The sequence below is a fragment of the Phacochoerus africanus genome, chromosome 1 (genome assembly GCF_016906955.1).
Source record: "Phacochoerus africanus isolate WHEZ1 chromosome 1, ROS_Pafr_v1, whole genome shotgun sequence".
NCBI lineage: Eukaryota > Metazoa > Chordata > Mammalia > Artiodactyla > Suidae > Phacochoerus > Phacochoerus africanus.
Genome location: NC_062544.1, coordinates 149,425,770 through 149,449,443, shown reverse-complemented (window position 1 = coordinate 149,449,443; position 23,674 = coordinate 149,425,770). Strand labels below are relative to the sequence as shown.

The following is a 23,674-nucleotide window of genomic DNA, read 5'->3' as shown; positions in this document are numbered from 1 at the left end:
GTAAGGACATAAGTGTATGAGGACTCACCTAGACTGTTTTATAAAATAATTGTATTTGGCAGAGAGATGTAAAGGACTTGAACAAAGAAAGGGCAACATTCTCAGCTCTTACTTACTCTTTTCCTTCTCCTGGCTCTGTGTCTAAATCTGTCACATCCATTACCATTCACTTGTCTTCCCTCCTCTCCTTGACTGTGAACTCTATGAGGTCAGAGCTGAGTCTCACTTCTCTGCATATCCCCAGAGAATACAGGGAAGAATCAGGATGAATCTAGCCTTGCTGTCAGGCTCCCCTTTAGCCTCAGGCAAGTCATAGTACAGCTCTTTATGCTTGTTTTCAAAAGGATTAGAGAGAAAAATCATAGCGTCTTAGAGATGGAAGAGACCTTAAAGATTACATGATCCAACCCCTTATTTTATGAAGAAACCCTGCCTGCCTGGCTCTTCTAAATGTGAGAATAGAAATCCTTTGAACAAAATAAATAGCTGTGTTCTATTTTATCCTGATTTTCTCTTGTGGGATAGATTAATTTCATTTGAGACTATAGTGTAAAGCCTTAAACCAGATTCATTTTCCTTTGCAATTTAGTACTCAAATCTTACTGAGTTAGAATAAGAATTGGATGGTTTAAGTTTCTCAGGGCAGAGGACAATAGGAGGGGGAAAGAAATGTCTATACAATAGGATTTTTGATAAATGGAAACAAAATACCTAGATCTAGTTTCTTAAATCTTTTATCTTTCGCTAGGCATCACTCATTAACCTTAATTTTGTTTTGTAGTAAACTCATGGACACATTAAGGTCCTTATGTCTAAATATGTAGGCATTTTAAAAATTATTTTTTAGAAGTTTAGATTTGAGAACTTTAGGATTTTATTTTGTAATGAAATATCTTCACACTGGATTATGAAGAAGAGCTGTGTCCTGGCTTTTTTTGCAGGGCTGCACCTGCAGCATATGGAAGTTCCCAGGCTAGGAGTCGAATCAGAGCTACAGCTGCAGGCCTACACCATAGCAGTGCCAGATCTGAGCTGCATCTGTGAACTATACCACAGTTCATGGCAACACTGGATCCTTAACCCACTATGCAAGTCCAGGGATTGAACCCAAATCCTCATGGATACTAGTTGGGCTCTTTACCACTGAGCCACAATAGGAACTTCGCTAGCATTTTTTATAAGAATAACATACTTCAGGGGAATTGAAATATTTATTGTTAAAATAAGAGTGATTATTTGCTTTTCAAATGAAGGCTTCACTTTAACAGCCTAATGAAGTACTTATATGCACTGCAGCAAGAATGAACCTTAAAAATATGTTAAATTAAAACAGCCAATTACAAAAGACTGCAAGAGTTCCCATTGTGGCTCAGTAGGTTAAGAACCCAACTAGTATCCCTGAGGACGCAGGTTTGATCCCTGGCCTCACTCAGTGGGTTAAGGATCCAGCGTTGCTCCAAGTTGCGGTGTAGATTGCGGATGCAGCTCGGATCCTATATTGCTGTGGCCATGGCATAGGTCAGCAGCTGCAGCTCTGATTTGACCCCTAGCCTGTGAACTTCCATATGCCTCAGAAGTGGCCCTGAGAAGAAAAAAAGAAGCAGCAGAAAGAAAAGAAAAAAAAAAAAAGCAAAGACCACACGTTATATAATTCCATTTATATGGATTATCTGGAATAGGCAAGTCTATAGAGACAGAAAGTATATTAATAGTTACTTAGGGCCAGGAGGGTGGTGGCTAAGGGGTATGGGGTTCTAAGGTGAGGAAAATGTTCTAAGATTGATTGTGGTGATGGTTGCACATTTCTGTGAATATACTAAAAATCATTGAATTGTACACTTTAAATGGGTGGACTATACTGATTGTGAATTATATCTTAATAAAGTGGTTTTTAAAAAGAATTTTTCAGGAGTTCCTTCTATGGTGCAGTGGGTTAAGGATCCAGCGCTGTCTCTGCAGTGGCATGGATTTGATCCTCTGCTCAATGCACTGGGTTAAGGATCTGGCATTGCCACAGCTGTGGCATAGACTACAGCTGCATCTCAGATTCCATCCCTGGCCTGGGAGCTTCCATGTGCCTCAGATGTGGCAGTGGGGTGGGGGGCATTTAACATAAGAATTGTTTAGTGAATCTTGTTATATCATCTAAATAATCATTTGATTTTTGAGAATAGTGGCTAGTATTTGTTGATTGCTTATTACGTGCTGGGCATTGTGCTAAATATTTGAAAGCCTACTTTCTAGATTTTCTAGAAAACCAACATTAGGCATTAGTTTCCATATGGCTTTGCAACACCACAGTCATCTTTGTATTCTCCATACCTACTAGCACAGAGCCTTACAAAGGCCATAAACTCAGAATATTTGGATGAATGACTGTATATGTGGATATATGAATGAATGAACTTAGCAGTCTTGTCGTGGCATTCCAGCATAGCAGGCTTATGATTTCTCTTTATTTTTTCAGTAGTCTAGTCCCAGACCTACCAGTCAGTTCTAGCTCACTTAGGGATTAATGGTTGTATGAAGTGTAAGAATTACTCTGATTTGGTTTTGCCATTTCCACAGGAGTAAGGAAAGGGAAAGGCATTTATTGTATTGCCCTCCTTCCCTTTGGTCCTTATTTCAAGTAGTCGGTAAACCATCTTTAGCTTCCTGTCTTTATGTTTACTACTGGTGGAAGTGGTTTTATCTTCCTATAGGTCTTAAAGGAGAACACTAGCCCAAACAAATTTGACTTGAAGTATGCCTGAATCAGAACAGAGTCCAAGAAAATGCCTTTCAAAATCTTTTGTAGGTGATTCCCTGCCCCTGCCCCCAATTTGGAATAAAAATAAGAGATCCCCAAACTCTTACAGTGAAGGTCACAATTTCTTCTTAACTTTTAGACAATTGAAATAATTAGTTGGATGCTAATACAAATAATGTAGTTCAGCTCTACAACCTAGAATGCTCTGGGATGCTCATGATCTTATATACTGGTAGAAATTGCTCTAATACTGTAACATCAATAATTCCGAGTCAGCTAGAAAATGCCTCTCTCTATCTATAGCATATACTGCTAATCACTGAATTATGAGAAATTACAGTTTTATTCATCACTCATAGTTAATCCAGACTTGCCAGGCAGTCTTTTAGATATCACTTATTAAAAGGAAGAGTCAAGTAAACTTTTCCAGAATTCTAAAAATATGGAATACTGCAGTGTTGACTATAAAGCCTTCTGTCATAGTCTGTTCAGGCTGCTATAACAGAAAAAAAACATAAACTGGGTGGCTTATAAACAACAGGAATTTCTTTCTCACTGTTGTGGGAAGTCCAAGATCCAGTGCTGGCAGATTCGGTTTCTGGTGAGCACCTGATTCCTTATATCCTGGAATCTTCTTACTGTAACCTTACTTGATAGAAGGGACAGGAATGCTTTCTCTGGCTTCTTTGTAGTGCTGCTTTTATAAGAGCACTAATTGCACTCATGAAGTTTCCACCCTTGTGACCTACTCACCTCCCAAAAACCCCTGCGTCCTAATACCATCACTTTGGGGTTTAGGGTTCGACATATGAATTTAGTGAGAGGAGGGTCATAAATACTTAGACCAACAATAGGATCTCCCCCCAACTCACTACTTTTACAAGAAAGTTGTTTGCCGATAAATACTGAATCTTATGCTGAAAAATGTCAATATTAAAAGCACTTTTTAACCCATTATTTCTTTCTCCTCATTTTCTAGAGTTTTATAGATAGCTATTTTTCATAACAGATTCAGAACCATTTTATCATTTATAAGATTTGTGCCTGATTTCTTAAGGTACAGTTTAATGGTGTCATTAATAAAACTCTTGCTTAATATCTTAAAATTTCTGGGTTTTTAAGTAGAGGCCAAGGTTTTTGCTTGTTTCCTGAATATTTGAAACTTTGGAATTAAATCAGTAACAGGTGGATAAAAGGCTGCAACTTTTATCCACCTTTCACCTAAAATGGACCAAGCCAACCAGAGATAATTTGAAAATTCATTTTGTAATATCCAAAAAGGATAATTTCTTTTGTGTGTGGATTGCTAAATGATTTATAATTCCATTTATAGTATTCGCTCCCACTTTTGGTTACGGTTCTCCTCGTAGGGACTATATCAGCTTCCTTTCCCTTTATGGTATTATTACCATAAGGAAGTGGGAGGTTTGACCATTGTTGTCACAACCAAACTGAAAGGAAGCACTTAACCACATAGTACCATTGGGGAGATGACAATCTTGTATGGTATATCAATGAATAGATAAAGGAAGACCTTGGTTCAGCATTTAATTTACTGTGACAGCTGGTCAAGTTTAAAATCTGAAGAATGTTTTGTAATCTTTATATTGAGGCCTAGAAAATCATGCCTTCTTGCTTTCCATTGGTCAGCCCCAGAGTCTGAGTAATGATGCTACCCTTCTAGGTATGGCAGATGGCAGAGATATTAAATATTACAGAGTTTTAAAAATTCTAGTTTTTAGAGAATCCTGTTGGTTTTCAGTTTTGTCTGCCATGGAGATTTTGACTTCAACTTTAGGCCCAATTTAAACAAATATTGTGATATCTAATACTGTAATACGATAAGCTAAGTTTATGAATTATTTTTGTATTTCTTTATATGAGTACATATTAGCCTTGTTTTGTTGTGTTTTTGTTTCTTATTGTAAACCATCTTTAACATTTTTTTAAAGAAGTGGGTTGGGTAAAATTAAAACTGGTTCTATACTGACGTCCTTGTTAGGTACAAGTTTATTTCCAAAAAACCAAATTTAGTCAGTTTAAAATAACTGTGGCAGGTTAGCTCAGTTGTTTAGCTCGTTGATGGATTGTGAGTCCAAAACTTCAATGGATTTAAAATTTCTCTGTTTGCTTTGCTTTTGTAATGCAAGTCTCCTTTCTTTTCTTCGTTGTATTTCCCCTCTTTAATCCTGCAGTGCTTTGTGTTTATCTGTATTAGACTGTGTATAGTAATAGTCTGTTTACTTGCCTGTCTCTACCCTTAAACTGTAAACTCTTTGAGGCCAGGAGTTGTGCTTTGCTCCTGGCATAGTGTCTGTCATATTGTGGATACTCAGTAACTTTCAACCAACAAATGTTTCATGGTGATGTATGGTACCCTGAACCTTACACATTCTCTCTGAAACTGTTTGACGATGAGCACAAAGGGACGGAACAACTAAATTTGAATGAGTTACTCTGATTGTATCTCTGAATTATAGAACTCAAAATTCTAGGTTAAGAATGCTATTATATAAATCAGGTGAGTGAACTATGCCTGGCCAACTGCCTGTTTATGTAAATAAAGGTGTTTTGAATCACAGCTATGCCCATTTAGTTACCTTTTGTTTGTGAGGCTCTTTTCATACCTATACCTATATGTATTGGTTGGCTATGGCTGCTTTCCTGTAGCATCAGGTAGGCAGATTCAGGTAGTTGGTATAGGGACTCGAAGGCTCAAAAAAAAAAAAAAAAAAAAGCTTGAACTATTTACTTATCTGGCCCTTAATAGAAAAAGTTTTACAACCTTACTTCTATATGAATGAAGGGAATAGTATATTATCTAGAGAAAATTATTTCTAAAATGAGCTAACTCCAGAACATTATAAATCAACTATAATAAAAAAAATTAAAAAAATAAAATGAGATAACTCCAGGGATGATACGAAGAGTAAATTAAATGTGTCATTAGTGCCTACCACTGTATCTGGCTTATATTAAATTGTGTCTATAATTTATTAAATATTAAATAATGAAGACAAGTTTAATAACATTTAATAACTTTCTCAATGTTTGGTTGAGCACTCAAAACACTCAGAATGTAAGATATGCTGTTTAACCAAACATTTAAAAAAATTTTTATGTATTTAAAAACTCCAGGTATTTTCTGTCAAAGAAAACGTGAGAAGGTGGAAGAGATCAAAGCAGAAGAATAGCCATCTGGCTGGTTAGGTACAGAGTTCACGTGATCAAGCAGTGTAATTACACCCTTGAATGAATTAGTTGCTGGGGTTGGGGTAACAATACTTGGTCATAGAAGTACTGAATTTGCATTAAAATTGTAACTGAATAAATGTTTATATTCTTTGGCTAAAATACAAAATGTTTTAGGAATTTAGGGCTCCTTAAAATGAGACTTACTTTACGGCCTTAACCTACTCTCAACTTGAGTGGAGTTCCTTTAAGCCTCCAGAAATAAAAAACAAATCCAAACTGGTTTTTTTTTTCCCCTTAGACTGTGACAATTCCTCCCAACCCCCCACCCTTAAAAAAAAACCCTCCTTATCTTAAAGACTTTAATGTACCTTCTTCTTCTTTTTTTTTTGTCTTTTGTCTTGTCTTTTTGGGGCCGCACTCACAGCACATGGAGGTTCCCAGGCTAGGGGTCTAATCAGAGCTGTTGCTGCCAGCCTACACCAGAGGCACAGCAACGCCAGATCTGAGCCACATCTGCGATCTACACCACAACTCAAGGCAACGCCAGATCCTAAACCCACTGAGGGAGGCCAGGCATCGAACCCGCAACCTCATGGTTCCTAGTCGGATTTGTTTCTGCTGCACCACTATGGTAACTCCCTAATGCACCTTCTTTGATTTCTACCAACACCAACCTGAAGAATGTAGAGGACAGGAATAGGACATGGGTAAACATAGGCAGATGAAGGGGCTCTATGGCATAATGGTTAGAAGAGAGGATATGGAATCAATCGCTTCGAGTTAAAATTTCGGTGCTTTTTACTTGGTAGATGTGTGATTTGGGGAAATTCTTCAGTATTCTAAAGTCTTAGTTTTCTGAACTATAAAATGGGGCTAATAATAGAACTTTCTTCATTAGGTTGTTGTAAGAATTGCATGAGATAGTCCATGTGAAATAAAGCCCCAGGCATATAGGAAACAAGTGTTATTTACTATGGTAGTGATGATGAAAAGGAAAATTTCCTCCCTCCCTCCTATACAGCTTATTCAAAGTATTATGAGAATCACATTGGCAGAATGATGTGTTTTTTCTGCTTTTCACTTAGTTTTGTTGAATTCTACATGGCATGTTAAAAACTGAAAAGTAAGACAGCAAACCAAATACTTTTTGAGGGCAAGTTTAAGAATTTTAACCTCTTTCTACTAATAATCTTGCCTGTTTTTAATCAGTTCTTGGAATCTCTTTTCTTTACCTATGACTCAAGAAATAAAATTAAATAGGAGGTATAGGGCTATTATCTCCGAAATCTTCAAGATCCAGAAGGACTAACCCTAGAGAATGAGAAATGATGTGAGTTCCCTGGTGACACAGTGTGTTAAGGATCTTGCATTGTCACTGTGGTGACTTGGGTTGCTGCTATGGTATGGGTTTGATCCCTGGCCCAGAAACTTCCACATGCTGTGGAAAAGAAAAGAAAGTCAGAAATGATGGTATCTGCTGTAATTATTGATAAAATATGGTAATTTAAGAATCCCTGGAGCTCCTGTCATGGTGCAGTGGTTAAAGAGTCCAACTAGGAACCATGAGGTTGCAGGTTCGGTCCCTGGCCTTGCTCAGTGGGTTAGGGATCCAGCATTGCCGCGAGCTACGGTATAGGTCACAGATGCGGCTCGGATCCCATGTGGCTGTGGCTCTGGTGTAGGCCGGGGGCTACAGCTCTGATTGGACCCCTAGCCTGGGAACCTCCATATGCTGCAGGAGCGGCCCTAGAAAAGGCAAAAAAAAAAAAAAGAATCTCAAAAATGGTCATATGCTAGCTAAGTGTAAGAATTTAGTGGTTGATGTGTCAAGTCATTTGAAGGTAGAAGTTATGCAAGAATAATAGGGTAAGCATTGAGATACCTGGTATTTTGGAGAAGTAAATTTGTTTTGTATGTTTCAGTTTTTTGAAACCACTTAATTTAAGGGGCCTTCAAGGTCTTTTGGTACAAATCCCTAACCTCAGGCTAGGTACGCTCTTGTTAATTTTGTTTTGTATATGAGACAACTGAAGCTCAGAGATGAAGTGAATTGTTTAAAGTACCAATGTCTTCATCTTTGTATTTATCGTAACTTCTAATACCTGTATGTCCTCTTCTGATTTGTTAAGGCCTTGCTAAGCTGAAGATCCTTCCCATTGTAAGATATCAGCAGGAAGTGCCTATCACTTCTATACCCAGACATAAATACTATTCATTTTTCTATCCCAGGTACCTAACAGTCTGTCATGTAGTTAGCAGTATACTTGTTGAGTGAATGAATAAAAGAATAAGCTAACATCAGAGTATATAAAAAAGCATTAACTTTTAACTGTTGTAGATCAAATAGTATTCCATTGTATGGATGTGCACAGTTTGGTTACTTATTCTCCCATTGAAGGACCTCTTGGTTGCCTCTAGTATTTAGTGATTATAAAGAAAGCTACTATGAACATTCATATACAGGTTTTCCATTTCATATGTGCAAATGTCTAGGAAGCTGATTTCTAGGTCATGTTGTGAATCTCTTTAACTTTGGAAAACATTTTGACTGTTTCTTAGAAAGTAAGTGTTCTATTTTGCATTCCCACCAGCAATGATTGAGAGTTCCTGTCCCTTCACATCTTCATCAACATTTGTTATTGTCAATTATCTGGATTCTAATTATTTAAATAAGTGTGTAGTGGTATCTAGTCATTTTAATCTGCATTTTTATTAGTAATGTTGAGTGTCTTTTTATATGTTTATTTGCCATCCACATTTGCACTATGGTGAAGTGTTTTTTCAGGTCTTTGGCCCATTCATTTAATTGGATTGTTTGTTTTCTCAGTGTTGTGTCTTGAGTTCCTTATATATTTTAGATAAGGTCCTTTATCAGAAATGTGATTTGTTTTCTCCCAAGAAGATATTATGGCTTGTCTTTTCATTCTCTTATACTGCCTTTTACAAAATAAAAGTTTTTAAATTTTGATGAAGTTTAACATCAAATTTCCCTATAATGGATTGTGTTCTTGGTGCTGCATATAAAAACTTCTTACCAGCCCTAAAGTCATGCAAATTTCCTTCTGTATGTTAAGAAGTTTTATGATATTACATTTAATATTTAGGCCTGTGAGCCAGTTTGAAGTAACTTTTGTATAGGATAGTATGTATTAAGTTTCTTAAATTTTTTTTTCCAGCACCATTTGTTTAAAGGACTGTCAAGTCCATTGACTTGACTTTGTGCCTTTGTAAAAGTTTAGTTGACCGTATTTGTGAGGTTCTATTTTAGGCTCCCTGTTCTATTGCATTAATTTATGTGTCTGTCCTTTTACCAATACCATACTGTCTTGATTACTGTAGTAAGTCTTAAAGTCAAGTGGTATGAATCCTCCACTCTAGTTCCTTACCTTTTCATAATTTTAGAATAAGCTTGATGATATCTACAAACAGCTGTTTGGGACTTTGGGATTGTATTGATCAAACTGGGGAGAATTGACATCTTAACAATATTGAGTCTTACAATACATAACATGGTATTATTTTTCTTTAGTTTCTTTGTCAGTGAGTGTTTCACAGCTTTCCACATATAGGTCCTGCACATATTTTGTTGGAGTTATACCTAAGTACTTTTGGGGATTTTTTGGTGTTCTCGTGAATTTTTTTTTTTAAGTTTGACATTTCAGTTGCTCTTTGCTAGTACATAGGAATAGAGTTGATTTCTGTACATTTGGTCTTGTATCCTGTAACCTTGCTAAACCAACTTTTTTGTTTAGTTCAAGGAGTTTTTCCCTTTGCGTTTGTGTTGATTTGGGGTTTTTTTGTTTTGGGTAAATTTTCTTCTACCTAAGTAGCCATATTGAATAAGAGTCGTGAAAAAAGGCATGCTTGGTTTTGTCCATTTCTTAGGGGGAAGTGTTCATTCTCTCACCATTAAGTAGGATGGTAACTGTAGGTTTTTCATAGATACCCTCATTTAGTTTAAGGAAGTTCCTTTCTGTTTTTAGTTTGCTGAGAGTTTTATCATTAATAGATGTTGAATTTTAACGAAGGCTTTTTCTGAATCTATTCGTAGGACATCTGTTTTTTCTCATTTAGCCAATTGGTATGGTAAATTACTTTGATTGATTATGTTGAACTAGTCTATCATTCCTGAAGTGAATCCCACTTGGCGGTAATGTGTTTTTTTATGGGTTTTTTGTTTTTGTTTTTGTTTATGGTTGAACCCACAACATATGGAATTCCCAGGGCAGGAATTGAATCTGAGCTGCAGCTGTGACCTATGCTGCAGCTGTGGCAATGTGAGATCCTTTAACCCACTGTGCTGGGCTAGGGATCGAACCTACACCTCTGCAGCAGCCCAAGCTGCTACAGTCAGATTTTTAACCCACTGCACCACAGTGGGGACTCCTGGTGGTAATGTTTTAATTATCTTTTTTATATATTAATTTCCTTGATTTTTTTGCACTTTTTCCTTGCAATTTTTTTGCTTTTTAAAAGTAAAAAATTACCTCAGATTATTTCATTTTGATACTGATTATGAAAAACATCTGCCCTGGAAACTGATTTCTTTGTTGCTGCCTTCCTAAGATTCACCTTTTTCACATTTCATAATTTGGAAGATTAACTATATGTATTTAGGACATCAGATAAAAGTCTGAGTCATTTGTAAAATTATACACTTTTAGATAATCATTTAACAAAAAATGTGAGACTATCCTTTCTTCTAAGAGATGCTCTTTGGAGTTCCTGTCATTGCTCAGCAGAAATGAATTCAGCTAGGAACCATGAGGTTGAAGGTTTGATTCCTGGCTTCGCTCAGTGGGTTAAGGATCTGGCGTTGCTGTGAACTGTAGTATAGGTCACAGATGCGGCTCAGATCTGGTGGTGTTGTGGCTGTGGTGTAGGCTGGCAGCTACAGCTCCAATTAGACCCCTAGCCTGGGAACCTCCATATGCCACAGGTGCAGCCCTGAAAAAAAAGATTAAAAAAAAGAGAGAGAGAGAGATGCTCTTAAAAGTTCTAGGTTCCTTTGTAATAGTGTGTTTTAGGTTCCTTTTTCTTTTATTGTGTGTTTTAAGTTACTTTTTCTTTTAAACGATTTTTTTTTTCATCTGGACATTTCAAGCTTTTTGTTTTAGTGGATTAAATTAACTTCATTAATATACTTTTTGAGCATTCAGTGATGATTTTCAAATGACTAAAGACTTGGGATGTATTCAATCCAGAATAGAGCTTTAAAGAATGACCCAGAATTCCCGTTGTGGCTCAATGGAAACGAATCTGACTGGTATCCATGAGGATGTAGGTTTGATCCCTGGCCTTGCTCAGTGGGTTAAGGATCCAGCATTGCTGTGAGCTGTGGTGTAGGTTGCAGATGGCAGCTTGGATCAGGCAGGGCTGTGGCTGTGGTGTAAGCTGGCGTCTACAGCTCCGGTTCGAGCTCCAGTTCAATCCATAGCCTGGGAACCTCCATATGCCATGGGTGTGGCCCTTAAAAAAAAAAAAAAAGACAATCAATCAATAAATAAAGGATGACTTCCTAAGAAAAACACAGTTCTGGTGTTGATTCTGGTAATGAAATGCTCTGCAGAAATCCTCTGCAGAGATATATGTAATGAATCACCAACAATTCTGTGCCAGTGAATATGAAGATATTAATATCATGAGTGAATGGTTTGACAACTCAAATACAGGTATGAAGGGAAGGGATAGGATCACATAGCTCAGAGAATGATAGAAAGCAGCCCTGTGATACCATCATTTTCCCTTCCAGAACAGTACCTAGAGAACTGGCATAGTTTCACTGCTGACACCTGGGTAATGGAGAATTGCTGTGTAGTGCGGTCAGGATTCAGGTGATCCTTTTAGAGTGTAAACATTCACTTCTGTTTAATGAATAAGCATTGAGAATGGATAAGCAATGAGATCCTGCTGTACAGCACTGGGAACTATATGTCTAGTCACTTATGATGGAGCATAATAATGTGAGAAAAAAGAATGTATGTGTGTATGTGTGACTGGGTCACCTTGCTGTGCAGTAGAAAATTGACAGAACACTGAAAACCAGCTATACTGGAAAAAATAAAAATCATTATAAAACTAACTAAATAAATAAATATTCCTTTCTCCTTATTATCCTATTTTATCACTCCAAAATAAAACTTTTATAGTAATACTCAAAACTTAGCCTTGGCAAACTAAATTCAGGATTAATCTAAATTTATGAGCCAAGGTCACAAACACTAGATTAGCTTACTTGTCACATTAAAACACCTTTATGTCTTTTCTTCTCTGAAGCAATGAAGATACCTTGGATTTTTTTGTTGTTGTTTTAAGAGATGAAAACAGGACAAAACACCTTGCACCTATCTTAAGCTGCCCAGAACCCCAAATCTCTTTTCGATTCTACTTTGTCTATTCATAGTTGTCTAGAAGAATATTGTGTTTATTTATTTATTTATTTATTTAGTCTTTCTGTCTTTTCCTAGGTCTGCACCCACGACACATGGAGGTTCCAGGCTAGGGGTCTAATAGGAGCTGTAGCCACCAGCCTACGCCAGAACCACAGCAACGAGGGATCTGAGCCGCGTCTGCGACCTACACACAGCTCATGGCAACACCGGATCCTTAACCCACTGAGCAAGGCCAGGGATCGAACCTGCAACCTCATGGTTCCTAGTTGGATTTGTTTCCGCTGCACCACAACAGGAACTTTGAATATTGTGTTTAATACCTATACTGTGACCATAGCCATTTATTCTCATCTTATTAATACCATTAACTAGAAGTAGTGGACTGTTTCTTCTTTGGAGGTTTTTTATATAGTATCAGAGCTTAAATTATTCACATTTGGTATTTGAGAACCTCCTCCCAGAGACCTTTTATTTTTGAACTGTTCTGCCAGAGTTGGGAGATTTGCTTGATTTTTACCCAGATTTCTTATATGTTTTGAACAGGTAGTTTTTTGTTTTTGTTTTTGTTTTTTTTAGGGTAACTTTCAATAAGTATTTCTCTAAATCTCAGTTTCCTTGTGGGCAAAGAACTCATTGGATCATTCCACATTCTGGAAATGCAAATTAGGTAGGTATATAGAGCACCTACTACAGATCTCAGTGTATATAGTAGGTATTCAGTAAATGGTATCTATTATAATGATTTACAGATCATTATATGGAATTGCACCAGAAGTTAATTTAATTCCCATTTGGCACTTCTGTCTTTTAAAACAGATCTCATCCATTTACACATATGTCAAAGTCAAGAACTGAATGACAGGGTGCCAGAGAGGTGGCATGATGGCATGACCATTTATTTCAGTACAATTTGGGGACAGATCTAGCTTTGGGTTTGCCAGAATACCGGGTCTTTTTAGTTAGTACCCTCAAAATGTCTTTAGGTATATCTAAGTGCCACATAAGGCCATGTCTTCCTAAGTATTCAAAATGATATAATGCTAAATCTCGTTCTGTGAAAATGGTTTAAAGTTCATTTTTTTTCTTCACATTTTCTTCCCAAATGTTTCCAAAGATTTTCCAGGATAGTATTTAGCTAAAGGGTTCTTTTCTAGTTAATGTAAGAGAAAAAAGTGTTTCAGCCACTGGCAGGGTTGGGGACTGGTGGGGATGATATTGCTGTGTTTCAGAGCCTAAGAAGGGAAGGGGAAGTAGTCTGTGTAGCTGGATGCCAGAAAAGGGGTGTCAGAACTGTACTAGGGTGAAGAGTGCATCAGGTGGGGTGTCGTAGCCTAGAGTAGTATGTCAGACCCCAAGTCGGGTGGGAAGGGCATTCACACCGGGGATGGGGTAGCTGCACAAATATGAAGTTGGCTACATACAGAAGGATGGTGGATTGATAAAGTAAGTAGAATATTGAGGATAATGGCAATCAGACATATCACTTTAAGAGAAAGGAGTTCCAAATTTGGGAAGGAAGAGAACTACAGTGAACCTTACGGTATTGGATTGGAATATTGTGGTGGTTTCAATTTTATGAATTTTAAAAGTAATGAAAAAAAAAACTATGAATATAGCTTGAAAAATAACTTAAAAACAAAAAATATTTCAGTTTATAAATGGGACCAAACATTATTTCTATACCTCTTAAAAATGACTGCCAACATTTACTAAGCTTTGGAAACAACCATGTGATTTTTGGAAAAAATCATGTGATTTTTTTAAAGCCAATCCTAAAAGCTTAAGGAAAAACTTTGGTTTCTGAATTTGCAACTTAGCATGAATTGACTATTATAAAATCTAAAATAAAATCCTCTAAATAGATCTAATATACACAAAAACATCTTAAGTATGTAATACAGGTTTTTAAAGAAAAGACAAGGAAAACATCAGAACATAAATGGTTTACCTGACAATTTGAATTACAGTTTGGACTGTGAACTCCCTGATATCCCAAGCAAAAAGTTAGATATGGTGATTTTAATTTTGGGTCCCTAAAATTTTCAGGTTTATATGTAAATTTGTCTGTGTCCACATGTTTTTCTGAAGAAAGAATGCATAGTTTTCATCAAATTTTCAAAAGGGTATGTGATCCAAAAAAGATGGAACTGTTGTATTATATTTTTAAAAGAAGGGTGGGTAAAAGAACCTGAGGAGGCTCTATAAATTCATTTTCTAGGAATCTTTTGCAACCTGCATTAATGGAGCATGTGTTACAGGGTTAAATTTATGTCTTAGATTAAGTTTCAAGTCCGTGGGGGATTAAAATTTTATTGATTGACTTTTATGTGAAGAAAAGGTCTTGCACATTAATTCATTTCATTCTCACCGCATTTATACAAAGTAAATATAATTCCTGTTTTACTGGTGAGGAAACTGAGACTCAGATTCAAAAAGCTTGCCGAAGATTACAAATCAAAGTAAGAAAGTAAGTTAGGTGATCTTTTTGCTCTCCCAAAGCTTACCCAAGGTTATAGAGCAAAGTAAGAAAGTAAGTAGGTGATCTTTCCTGCTCTTCCATATGTCCAACTGAGTGCCTGTGATGTACTGGATTGCACAGGTGCTAGTGCCATAATGTTGAACACAACAGACCTTTGCCCAGTGCCCCTCTCTCTCAAAAAGAAGGTAAGAAAAGTAAGTATATAGACTAATACAACTGGTGTGACTTAAAGCAAGTGAGAATGTATTTCAGATCTTCTCCATAGTGGTCCATTTTCTCTTTTAAGAATGCTAGGAATGCTTTATTGAATTTCCTTAGCCTTCCAGTATCCTTATGGGAAAACATCTATTGTACAAATGCATAAGCAGGGCTGAGTATAAATATCATTGTTTCCTTAATGAGTTTATCAACGGGATCACTTTAGGGTGAGGTTTTCTAATGCTTGATATTACACAGTAGTCAGCAGTCTGCATTTTATAAAAAAAAAAAAAAGCAATTTTTAAAGCTACATGTATATTCATTACATTTTCCTTGAGAATACTTAATTTCTTTTCTCCCTTTCAGGGATTTTAAAAAATAGTTGAAATTTTGGGTCTCTCTTTTTGGGTAGCAAGGACATGCTTTGTGGTGCCAAAATGGAGAAAGAGAGAGAGAGAGATGAATACCCTCAGGATCCAGAATGTCTGGCAACGCTGCCCTAGAGGCTACACACCACAGCTACAGATGCACAGAGTTTCCCATCAGGGCATTTGTTCTGAAGGGGGAGGACTCTTGTGGAAACAACTAGGCTTAGAGAATTGTGAAGCTGCTTTTAGAAGAGGTCGAGCTGGGAAGTGAAGTGCTGTGCTTTAACACTGTGGCTGAGAAGTTGTTGGTGTTATTCTAATTATGAGCCCTCAAGAGAAGGTGTGGAGCTGGTGCAGGACATGACAATGACAACAAAATGTTTTATAATCTCATCGTACAAGTCAAAGAGAAGAGTGAGTTTCAAAAAATGTGAATGCATGTTTAAAACTAGTGGGAAATTTTTTTTCGCTTTGTATTTTTGTTCTTGTACTCTTGAATAAAAGAATTTTCCTGTTAGATCAGTGCCTCCAACACTGATAACTGGTACCTTGAAATCTAGTTTAATTAGATTTAGTACATGACAATGAAGTCTGTTTTCTAAGAAATTTTATTTTTTAGGGTCGCATCCATGGCTTGTGGAACTTCCCAGGCTAGGGGTCAGTCAGAGCTGCAGCCACCAGCCTGCACCACAGCCACAGCCACTCCAGATCCAAGCCTCATCTGTGATCTATACCACAACTTACGGCAATGCCAGACCCTAACCCACTGGGCAAAGCTAGGTATTGAACCCGTGTCCTCAGGGATACTAGTCAGGTTCGTTACCACTGAGCCATGATGGGAACTCCTCTAAGAAATTTTATTCTTTTCATATTGTATGATAATGAGGATGTGCTCTAAATGATTATCATACAAGTTTGAAGCACAGCTAGACTTTTTAGGCTGAAAAACCTAGGTTCAGGTGCTTTTTTCATCACCTGTCAGTTCTGTTACCTTGAGCAAGTTTTTTATCCTCTCAGCTTCATCTTTGAGTTGAAGATAGTATTAGTAACGACTTCCTCCTAGGGCTGTTACAAGGATTATATTGAGTATATGTGAAACTGTCAATATAGTAACATATTAAGGTTATGTAACAAGCCTTTAAAAATTTTTTAGAAAGTGGTGAAGATAAATATGTTTTCTCTCAACTTAAAAATACTTGATTTTCTAAAATCTTCTACAGTAAACCAGCCTCCTTGCCATCCTTACATCTTTCTCTGAAGTTGCTATAAGAGCTCCCTGACATTTAGATACCTACTTAGTTTAAAGTTACAAGGCGAAATTAGGATTTAAATATCACATCAGCAATATGAGCATCCATTTTGCATTTACATGCATTGGTACATAGAACACAATATTAGTCAAAATAGCTCTAGAGACTTGGATAATTTCAAAGAAACACTTTTAAAGTCATACTCTTTGGGAGTTCCCGTGTAGCACAGTAGGTTAAGGATCTGGCATTGTCATTGCTGTGGCTCGGGTCGCTGCTGTGACTAGGGTTCCATTCCTGAAATGGGAGCTTCTGTGTGTGGTAGGTACAACCAAAAAAAAAAAAAAAAAGTCAAATCTTTGGTGTCACCAGAAGTAAAGAGGCTTTTCACTGTGAACAGTTTCATTAGATGCTGTTATGACTGTAATTTTTTTTAATGAAATGAAACTTGGCTGTTGAATCCTGCCAAAGTGCAAGAAAAGCTTTGATTTGGGCTTTATGAAACAGTGAAGGTATTTTTTAAAACCTGAATTTTAGAGCTTTCTCTCGTGACTCAGTGGTTAAGGATCTGACGTTGTTAGTATTGTGGCTCGAGCTCAGTCCCTGGCCCGGGAACTTCTGCATGCTACGGGCACCACCAAAAAAAATTTTTTTTGAGAAAATAAAAAGATGTAATAAATGACTGTCAAAACTAAAGTCCTTAGTGATTTTATATTTTTTATTTATTAAAAAACCCCATGAATTTTAAATAAGTTCATAAACAGCAACCAGGTTATGAATTGCAAGTTTTTCTTAGAGTTAAGAAACTATACTTAGCAATGGCTCTCTCACCCTCCATATCTTTGTTTTTGAAGCTTTGATAAAGATTTTTTTCTTTATCGGGGCAGTGCATTTTGTAGACTGTTTAGCCTGTTAGCCAGTTTTTTATACACTGAGTGAAACATACGTACAATTAATTTCCTCTTTTTCACCATCTAGTAAATAAGTAAATATAGGGAGTTCCCGTCATGGCTCCGTGGTTAATGAATCCGACTAGGAACCATGAGGTTGCGGGTTCGACCCCTGGCCTTGCTCAAGTGGGTTAAAGAGCCGGTGTTGCCGTGAGCTGTGGTATAGGTCACAGACGGGGCTCGGATCCCACATTGCTGTGGCTCTGGCGTAGGCTGGGTGGCTACAGCTCTGATTTGACCCCTAGCCTGGGAACCTCCATATGCTGTGAGAACAGCCCAAGAAATGGCAAAAAAAAAAAAAAAAAAAAAGAAAGAAAGAAAAGAAACTTAAAAAAAAAAGAAAAGAAGTAAATATAACTAACTCAATGCCTGTCAGAATATTTGGCTCAGCATAGGATTTCCTCAAAGGGAACTTAGAGAAGGCTTCATGGGAGTATTGGCATCTGGGCTGTTAAGATCATGGTAATCTTGGCTGTAGGAAGAGTTAGAAGGGCATTCCAGGGTGAGAGAGGTCTAAGAGCCTAGGCCCAGTGGTGATGGATACCACGCGAATGTTGTCCGTTGTTTACAAACCATCCAGTTCTTCTGAGCTGCTGTTACACACAGTGTGGCTCTAAAGACATTGCTAGCAAGATAATTACCTTCCTTTAGGATACTTAGAATAAAAGGAAACATCCCTCTGAGATTTGGTTTGTCATTTGAGATAGGCCAATCTATGAGAACATCAAAGATAGGTTGAATAGCAAAGGTAAGTAGCTTACCTTCCCTGAGCCTTAATTTCTTCATCTTTAAAAATGAAGCCAGTAAATGGAGTTCCCATTGTGGTTCATTAAAGAACCTGACTAGTATCCATGAGGACACGGGTTCAATCCCTGGCCTCGTTCAGTGGGTTAGGGATCCAGTGTTACCTTGAGCTGAAGTGTAGGTTGCAGACATGGCTTAGATCTGGCGTTTCTGTGTCTGTGGCATAGGCTGGCAGCTGCAACTCTAATTTGACCCCTAGCCTGGGAACTTACATATGCTGCAGGTATGGCCCTAAAAAGAAAAAAAAAAGTCAATAAATAAATAAGTAGAATGTGTGGTACTTTGAGGACTAAATGAAGTAATGTATATGAAGAGCCCAGTACATAGAAGTCACTATTCTTTTGGTGGCTACTGATAATGGTGGTTGTAATGAAAATAATAATACATTGTTTGGAGTGAACACATTCCGTTATCTGAAAGACTTTATGGCGCATCACTGTATAACAGCTTTATGAGTATTTCTGACTCTGCTGTCAATCACACATACTTCACAGTACAATTTGTATAATGTAAATACAACTTTGCTTTTCTTATTTCATGATAAAAGTTTTTACTCTGAATACTTTTATATAACATATAGAGGGTTAACTGCACATTCCAAAGATTCACCATATTAGACACCATGAAGTGTAAATGGCACTTTACAGAAGTGTTTTATAGGAATATTTAATTCTTTCCTTATCCCTTATCCCAGCCTCCCTAGAATTCTCAACTGCTGATCAAGTTCAAATTTGTCCAAATTACAAGATCTTTCTAAGAGAATTGATTAAGCCAAGAATTTTATTATAAGAGGCTTCAGAGATGAGATTACTTGGGCCTTAGTGAGACTTGTTTACACAGGTTATTGGTGCCCAAACTGAGAATCAGTGTGATTCTTCTCTCCTGGGCTAGGACTCTTTCTTTGGTATGTACCAGCTGAAAACACAAGTCCTATTAGAAATATTTCATGAAGGAGTGATTTTTAAGTTTTAACAGCTTTTAGCAAGTTTTAACAGGTTTTTAAAAATCTAATTCACATACTATACAACTCACCCATTGAGACTATACAATTTTATGACTTTTTACTATATTCAGAGTTTTGTAACCATCACCACACAGTTAATTTTAGAACACTTTTATTACCACAAAAAGAAACCCCCATACATCTTAACCATTTCTGCCCAGTCTCCCCATTGCCCCCACCCTAGGCAACTAACCTAGTTTCTGTCTTTATAGATTTGCATATTCAGGACATTTTATGTAAACCAAATCATAAAATATATGGTCCTTTGTGACTACCTTCTTTAATGTAGCAAACTGTTATCAAGATTATACTTTGTGTTGTATATCAGTATTTCCTTTTTTACTGCCAAATAGTATTTCATTATAAAGACATATCACATTTTATATATCCATTCATCAGTTGATAGACATTTGAGTTGTTTCTAACTTTTTGATACTGTGAATAATACTACTCTGAGTATCTGTGACAAGTTTTTATATGAATATATGTTTTATTTCTCTTGGGTATATACCTAGGAGTGGAATTGTTGGATCATGCATTAACTCTGTTTGATCCTTTGAGGAACTGCCAAACCATTTACCAAGGAGATTGTACCATTTTACGTTCCCACCAATCGTCTAGTAATTTTCTCCACATTCTCACCAACTCTAGTTATTTATCTGACTCTTTTATTATAGATATTCTAGTTAGGTGTGAAGTGATATCTCATTGCGTGTTTGATTTGCATTTCCTTAATGGCTAATGATGTTGAGCATCTTTTCATGAGCATATTTGTACACATTTGTGCATCTTTTTAGAAATGTCTATTCAGGTCCTTTGCCCATTTTTAAATTGGGTTTTCTCTCTAATATTTAGTTACAATAGTGCTTTACATAATCAGGTACAAGTCCCCCTTTTTTTTTAGGGCCATACTCACAGCATATGGAGCTTCCCAGGCTAGGGGTCGAATTGGAGCCATAGTCACTGACCTGTGCCATAACCACAGCAATGTCAGATCCAAGCCATGTCTGCAGCTTACACCACAGCTCACGGCAATGCCGAATCCTTAACCCACTGAGCAAGGCCAGGGATTGAACCTGAGTCTTCATGGCTACTAGTCAGGTTTGTTAGTGCTGAGCCACAACAGGAACTCCAGGTCTTACATTTAGATCCTTGATCTATCTAGTCAATTTTTGTATATGGTGTGAGGAGGAATTCAACTTCACTCTTTGGCATGTCGATACCCACCTATACCATTACACTCTTTTTTTTTTTTTTTGTCTTTTTAGGGCCACACCGTGGCATATGGAGGTTCTCAGGCTAGGGGTCGAATTGGAGCTGTAGCCGCCAGCCTGCTCCAGAGCCACAGCAATGAGAGATCCGAGCCGCACCTACCACCTACACCACAGTTCTTGGCAATGCCGGATCCTTAACCCACTGAGGGAGGCCAGGGATTGAACCTGTGTCCTCATGGATGCTAGTTGGGTTATTATCCCCTGAGTCACGACAGGAACTCCATCATTACATTCTTTTTGGAAAGACTATTGAGTTGTCTTGGCAAGGGAAATGATTCTTAAACATTGCTTTAAAAGGAGAGATGTCAGTGACAAATGAAAGTGTTCTAATGTGGCTTCTAGGTAAGTTATGTTTAGGTCAGAGAGTCCTTTGCTCATGGCAGGCAATTGGAAACCATTCCTCTTCTGCTAAGGAGGAATTACAATATCGAATTGGAAAATGAAGTTGTAGTGTTAGAAGTCTGTCAAGAAATGACCTGGTGATCTAGTGGTTAAGGATCTGGTGTTGTCCCTGCTGTGGAGAGTGTCACTGATATGGCGAGAGTTCTATCCCTGGCCCAGGAATGTCTGCATGCTGCAGGTACAGCCAAAACCAAACCAAAACAAAACAAATGATCTAATGGTCGTGATTTTTTTTATCATGGAAAGAATGTTAAGGAAGAGTCAGGATTCCTTGGTTCTAATCTTGACATACACTATGTATGTGACTTTGAATAAGTCAACCTTCAGAATAGTAGCTGACATTTAGGCCCCACCATATTCAGAACCATGTGCAAGCTTCAACCTCCTTTTTTTGTAAAATGGAGATTCTGTCAAATTAATTACCTCAAGCACTTCTGTAAAGAGCCATGTACATAAAAGGGATTATTCTTAAAATTTGGTTTTATTCATGTAGTAGTAGAGTGGCAGCAGCAGCATATGAAAATATGTGTGTCTGTCCTCAAAACAATTCTGAAAGATGTGCTGTATCCTTACTTTGATTATGAAGAAACTGATGTTCAGTGGTTTTGAAAGTTGTACAGGAGTTCCTGTCATGGCTTAGTGGTAATGAATCTGACTAGGATCCATAATGATGAGGTTCAATCCCTGGCCCTGCTCTGTGGGTTAAGGATCTGGCATTGCTGTGAGTTGTGGTGTGGCTCACAGATGCTGCTCGGATCCTTTGTTGCTGTGGCTGCGGCTGTGGCCAGCAAGTACAGATTTGACCCCTAGCCTGGGAACCTCCACATGCCATGGGTGTGGCCCTAAAAAGACAGAAAGGAAGGAAGGCAGGCAGGCAGGCAGAAAATTGTGCAGTTAGTAATCCATAGAGTAGTGATTCTGATCCAGTTCTGCATGATTTCTTTATACCACCTTGACTTTGGCTGGAAAGATAGTAGATCCTGGTGGGTGGAGTAGGAGGAGGGAATATGGTAGCACCAATGAAATTTAATTTATTAGACACCAAAGCTTAAGCTGTAATTCTGAAGGGGTGATTAGTCCTGAGATTGGTGATCTCAGAGGTGAGGTGGGACAGTACCGTATGTTTATAGGTCAAAGGTATATCCCATTAGCTTAACTTATACATACCAGAAGAGCTAAATGTTATGAAGCATGGTCATATAATAGTTTATCCATGTATCTGCTGGAATCTTAAGAGATTTTTCTTAAAGAGACAAAGGAAAGACAAAACACCAGAGAGGTAATGAAGTCTCAGTGGAAAGCAGAGGTAAGTGCAGGAGGCCAAAATTGTACAGTAGCTTGTGAAGACGGGTGAACATTGCATTGAACCATGAGGAGGTGACTTCTTAGAATTAATTCTCATACTCATAGCCTTTGAGGACCCTTCTCACCCGACCAGCAAAGTGCTTATAGTTAATTCCAAATGCTGTGGAACTAAGCAGATCTTGAGTGCTTCAAAGCTCTGATCTTTCAGCTCCTTCCCGGGGTTGAATTGAAAACTACTATTTGGAAATACAAGACTAATAGACCAGGAAAAGAGTAAAAGAAAAGAGCAGAATGGTTTTTTTCCTTGATTGATCCTATGCCATTATCTTCTTGATGACAGGTACAAAGTTCAAGCTTTAGTTGTTATCCTGCTGCTGCTACTAAATTAATAAGCAGTGGACATGCTTCTCTTTGATGGAGTTTAGCTATTGGCGATGTCGTCAGCTGGCACAGGGGAAACAAAGAACTTTGAACTCCAATTCTGATTTGCAGACTTTCAGTTTCTGTGTAGAAATCCATAGCGGTTGGTGTCTATGAAAATAGATCTGTGAGGAAATATGAAGACGAAAAGTAGCATATAATTGGGTCTGTGCTTTATGTGATGAAGCACTGGAAAATGAAGTAAGAATCTCAGGTCACAAAGGCCTGAACCATTTTCATTTGTAATACCATGCTTCTTAGAAATGGCAGAAGTGGGAGTTGAGAGACATTTGAGATAAAGGTGATGGCTCTGTTCTAATTTTGTATGTTCACGTGCATTTAATAAGTGATGGGGAGTAGGAAAAGAGGAAACCAGAGGTTTAATTCCTAGATCTAGTTGACCTCTCTCCTATTTAGTATTTAAGAGCAGGGAATCTGAAATTAGACTGCCTAGGTTTCCAGCATCTTTCTTCCTTTCACTGTCTTATGCAACAAGGTGGTGCCAGACTTCTTATCCCTTGTGAACACAGGGCATCGAATCTTTTTGGTGTGAAGGCAAACTAGAATTGGGAAAAAATTTTTAGTAGGCTGTTACTACATGGAGATTATAAGCTTATTGACAGACTACTTAGCACTGAGCTCAACCTTGTGTGTACTTTGTTTCCAGTCAAAAAACCCAGATTAGGAAGCTCCCATTGTGGCTCAATGCTAACAAACCCAACTAGTATTCATGAGGTTGCGGGTTTGATCGCTGGCCCCCACTCAGTGGGTTAAGGATCCAGTGGTGTGGTGAGCTGTGGTGTAGGTCCCAGACACAGCTCAGATCCTGCATTGCTGTGACTGTGGCATAGGCCAGCAGCTACAGCTCCAATTCAACCCCTAGCCTGG

The 23,674-nt window shown here is 37.7% G+C and overlaps 1 protein-coding gene across 6 annotated transcripts in view; it reads left to right on the top strand.

The window, feature by feature from the left end:
- The window catches only part of TMCC1 (transmembrane and coiled-coil domain family 1), a 261,795-nt gene that overhangs the window by 146,342 nt on the left and 91,779 nt on the right, over positions 1-23,674 (top strand). The window lies entirely within an intron of this gene.